This window comes from Haliotis rubra, unplaced genomic scaffold (genome assembly GCF_003918875.1).
Source record: "Haliotis rubra isolate DU_JTF1 unplaced genomic scaffold, ASM391887v1 Scf21, whole genome shotgun sequence".
NCBI classification, from domain to species: Eukaryota; Metazoa; Mollusca; class Gastropoda; order Lepetellida; family Haliotidae; genus Haliotis; species Haliotis rubra.
This window is the reverse complement of record NW_025766114.1, coordinates 679,465-684,966: the sequence shown is the minus strand read 5'-3', so window position 1 is coordinate 684,966 and position 5,502 is coordinate 679,465.

The window sequence follows — 5,502 nt, the reverse complement described above, 5'->3', positions numbered from 1 at the left end:
GTTTATTAAGTGTATTGATCTCAATTGTTTATTGATCTCAATTGTTTATGTTGAGTAAAACACCTTACAAAAATGAACGGAGACATGTGAGCTGAAGATATGCCTCGCATGCATATTAAAATGTAATAAAGTTTACCTTTACAAAACATGACAACATAGATAAAAATACTACTGATGTTATAATGACTTGAAGATATAGGCATTGTATATAGCCGTTATCTTTTATTGGATAAAATATAAACCACATAATCACCATAAACACTAGTCATAATTAATTGGGGTTAATATATATCCCATTGGCTTAAAACGAGCAATGTTTAATTGAGCTGAAGAAATACCCCGGTGGCATTATAAATAGTAGTAAGTTTGTTGGACTAAATATAGACCACGTGGGCGTTATGAATAGCAGTAGTGATTTACTAGGACGACTAGACTCCTTAGCTTTATAAAAGTAGTAATGTCTAATTGGACTAAGGAAATACCCTGCTGCCATAATAACTGGTTGTAAGCTCGCTCAGATACTGAGGTATTTCTGTCCAAACCTAAGTAGTAACCCAGTAATTGTTAAATCCGTGACGGTAGTATACTTGTCTGTTGAAGGAAGCATGGTGGTGCATGTGTGTTTTGATAGGATTAGTAGGACTGGGATGTGTGCAGGTGAGTATTGTTTTACGCCACAATATTCCACCAACATCACGTCGGGGTACACCAGAAATGGCCTTCACACACTGTAGACCATTCTCTTCCCACAGAAGTTACTCCTGTCATATCTTCCTACGTAACCTCTGTTCTAATACGGCCATATTTCCCGGTTCTCATAAAATCCCCTAGCGGCAAAAGATCGCAACACGAATTATCTCCCTTCTTTCTATCCAATCAGAACACGTCTTATATCGACTTAGATTCAACTTGACTAACACAAGCAAATGTGGGGCCACAAATATCCCCAATCTGCCGGGGACTTGTGTTGATGTTACACACAAGACGTTTAATGGCTAGCTTGTCCGTTGTCAACGAGGGCGATGGAGACGCCACTGATCCGCCATAACATGACTGAGTTCTGTCTAGTAGAAACATTTGCGCATCGCGCAGGGGAAGAGGTTCAGTTTTCTCGAAGCATACGGAAATAACCGAGGCCTTGTGAATGATCACTTTTGAAACAACGTCGCTGATTGCACAACTAAATCTGATTGTCTCCAATCACGAGCCTTGAACGCTCACACCACGAAAGGGCCGTATTAGAACAGAGGTTACGTAGGAAGATATGACAGTAGTTACCTCTGTGGGAAGAGAATGACTGTAGACATATGTGGCATGAAATCTGGGTCCCCTGCCTGACTTGTTAGTTGTGATAGGGTAGAGTTAGGATGATAAATACGGTCCATGTGGTACCTTATACAGTGTCCTTTATCTCTGGGGCGTCCGCCCCGGAGAGCGAAAGGTCGTGGGTTCGATCCCCACACCGTGTCATACCAAAAGACGTTAAAATATGGTACTTGTTGGTCCCTGCCTGGCACTCGGCATTAATGAGTACAACAAGGACTGGTCGGCTCGGAGTCAGTATAATTTGTCTGAGTGGGGTATTCATGCTTCACTGCGGCATGGTATCTCAGTGGGCTAGCACTATAAAACCAGCTTCAGTCTGGGCTAGTACAAGCAGTTGCACATACACATACACACGCATGCACATCGTCATATGAGCGAAATATTCTTAAGTACGACGTAAAACCCAATTTCACCTCACCTCTTATCTCTGGGACTCCAAACCAATTAAGGGGCAATGGGGTATCCTGGTGGTTAAAGCCTTCTCTCGTCACGCAGAAGGTCCGTGTTCGATTCCCCACCTTGGCACAATGAGAGATGCCAATTTCTGATGTACCCCGCCGTGATCTTGCTGGAACATTACTCAGTCAGACAGTCAGTAAACCAAACAAATTAATCAGGTCACGCGAATCCAATCGATAAAAACTTCTCTTGACGACAGGCGAGGGAATGCGGCGTTTCTTGTTCGGTCACCTTGACATTATTGTTTAAGTGTTATATTATCCTTGTCCTAAATATGCTGTATATAGAGGATATTATATGAGTGTCCATGTCATACTATGTTTACGACACGAGTGCCGAAATGTTGATATTTCCCGAGCGAGAGCGAGAGAAATAGATCTACCGACATTTCGGCACGAGTGTCGTAAACATAGTATGACATGGACACGAATATGATATTCTGTTTATTACCGTAGAAATATGTATCACTTATACACGAAACGAAGTGTCTGCTTATATATAATGCCGCATCAATATTTGTCAGATTTTTCTTATTGACACTTTCCTTCATAAGTCCCCAAACATTTTCTATTTGATTTAGGTCAGGGCTATAGCTTGGCCAATCTAATAATGTCATATTTTGGGTCCGAAACCAGGCCTGTGAATGCTTTGAACGATGTTATGGGTCGTTGTCCTGCTGGAAAATCCAAAAATCTCCATAGAACACGTGAGCAGATGGAAGTAAATGTCCCTCGAGAATATCTGTGTACCGCTCACTGTTCATATTCCCTTCAAATACACAGAGGGGCGTTGCCCCTAACACAGATATGTCACCCCACACGTTAAATTTCGGACTGTACTTTGGGCGCTGATACAAAGGTTTTTCAGTTTGTTTGGTCCAGAATTTCAGTGTATTAGGAAACAGCCACACAGAACTTTCATCTGAGAAAATTACATTGTCCCAGTTAAAATTTCTATGCTGTAAGCACCACTTCAACTTTCGCTCATTTTGTTCAGGTTTCATGATCGGTGATGGAATTCCTCGACTTTTCTGCCAACCCATTGCATGCAGCTCAGTTCTAATTGTCTCCTTACAGACAGCCACAGTTCCTCTATCAATCATATCCAGCATTAAGTTTTCTAAACTCCTTCGTTTGTTTTTAGAAACCAGAATACCAAGCCACCTCCTGTCACCGACAGTCAATTTTCAGGGCCTACCTGCGCCTCCCTGGTGCTCAATGCCATATCCATTTGCAATATTTTTCAAAACACGATAAACAGTGGACAAAGGGATGCCTGTTCTACTTGAAATCATTTTAGCTTATCTGATGTCCTTGTTATAATTCTCTAAATTCAACTTCCTCTTCTCTAAATCATCCATACTGAGGGTCACTGAAAATGTCGTCTGCTAGCAAGTAAACAAAGGGGGGATAACTCTTCACAAACTAATGAAAAAGGATTAACGGAGTTGTCTCTCTTGAATGAAACCAAGCACTTGATAGCTGGTCAAGGTTGTTTATACTAGAAATCCAATTAAACATAATCCTAAAATTCTCAATAATTCCTGGTCTTACTATATCTCTTCGTTGTTTGTCTCACAAGGAAAGAGAATATTTTGTTACTTTCTAAAAAAAATGTAAAACATACTTATTAGAAACTACAGTAACGTATTTAGGCAATGAAATTCCATCTCGAAGGAATTTTGCTTACAAGAATCATTTAACTCAATACATTTCGGTGACATTAGGTTTTTACCCTCGTAAGTCATACCTGGACGCCCGAGGTGCCTGGACATGGGTTATACACTACAGCTGTCCGTGGTCGCGAGGGCTCCATACCGAGAAAGCCATGTATGTTGGACTTTCCCTGTGAAGAATGTGGTCAGTAGATATAGGGGCTGTATTTTGCTTGTCCAAATGTTCCGAGTAGCGGGGGAAGTATAACTCTCCGCTTTCATAGTGAAGTGTAGGAATGAGTTGCGGGTGCTGTCCACACCCAATGATACCCCAGTTGCCGTAGAAAGGCAGTTGTAGTGTCAGCTGAGGTCGTCTGGAAGTCTGATCTCATATGTTCATGTGACAACGAGATGTGGAAGAGCTATTGTCTGCAGGTTTAGAAAATGCTGGTTGTAGCTCGGACTTTCTCGTTTGCACAGTAATCAATGCAAAGACACTCGCGCTCATTAGCTTTCTAACCTAGACCAGATTCAATCATCATTATTCCATATGTAGCTGGAATATTGCTAAAAGTGACCTAAAACCATACTCACTCAGTTTGGTGGAATATTGCTGAGTGTGGTATAAAACAAAAGTGAGTGAGTGAGGGTAGTTTTACGTCGTTTTTAGCAATATTTCAGCAATATTACGACATGACACCAGACATGGGCTTCACACATTGTACCCACGTGGGTAATGAACCCGGTGTAACAGGCCAAACTTTCCCCACCCTTCAATCAACTTTGAAGGCTACTTCTTCCCCAACCTTGTTCTTATATCAAAAGGGGGAGGTTCTGGCCTAGCTAGGCCATTTCTCCTCCAACCATGTTTATGTTCGTCTTGAAAAAGTCAGAAACGAAAACAAGACATAACTATGATCTTGTCACCCTGTAAAAACATACCAATTAGTATTTGCTTCGTTCTAGTTGTGATGTGATTCCTTAATCCAGAGTGGTACAGATCCGTGTCAGTAATATTCGGACACTTGACGTACTTCCATAGACTTACATGTTAATTTAGTGTGATATAAATAATTTTCATGAATTTAATTTTCTTAAGATCCAAGTCAAATTTTGCACAATTGTGAGGAATCATCTTACCTACAATCACATAATTTCTGTTTAATTTTCCATAACCTATTTATCGAATGGCAACAATTTAATCAACATATGTACAGTGCCGTGAACCCCTTTAACATGGCGGCTTATGGGATTGTGCATTGTGGAACCATACGTAAGTTGATAAATGTGATGTCATAAGTTAAATAGTGGTCGGAAAACATAATGTGCGCAGATCAGAGATGATTTCATATTTGCCTTTCAAATTTTACAAAGATCTATCCTAAAGCTCACTTCATGAAAATTATATATGCTACACTGAAATAACATGTAAGTCTATGGAGATCACGTCAGGTGTCCGAACATAACTGGCACGGGTCTGTATAGGGAGTTTGAGAAACAACCAGAAAAATAGATACAAAATGCCATTGGAGATGACAAGTACTTGTTACAGTATTAATGGGGAACAAGGGAAAGTTTAGACGAGAAATGGCCTGCTACACTGCGCCATGGTCTTGGACCAGTGAGCAAGCAGCTTTAACATCTAGAGCTACCCCACTGCTCACACTCTTTGTCACCTCACCTTAGGACAAAAGCAACCTCACCCAAACAGTCTATCTGACTGACTGACTGAGTTTGGTTTTACACCGCTTTTAGCAATATTCCAGCAACATCACGGCTTAGGACAAGGGGTCACCAGAAATGCACTCTTTGTCACCTCACACATTGTGCCCATGTGGGGATTCGAACTCACCTTAGGGTCTTCTTTGGTTGCTGGCGTAAGAAGGACGAGCCAACCCTTTAACCATTAGGCTACCCCACTGCTCACATAAAAAAACAAAACCCAAACAGTCTATCTGTATAATTGTTACAAAGATTATATTTAGTAACTACTTATAATAATGAAAAAGGTCCATGTGTCACTGGTTGGATTCTAACCATCTCATTTACAGTCCCTAAAACAC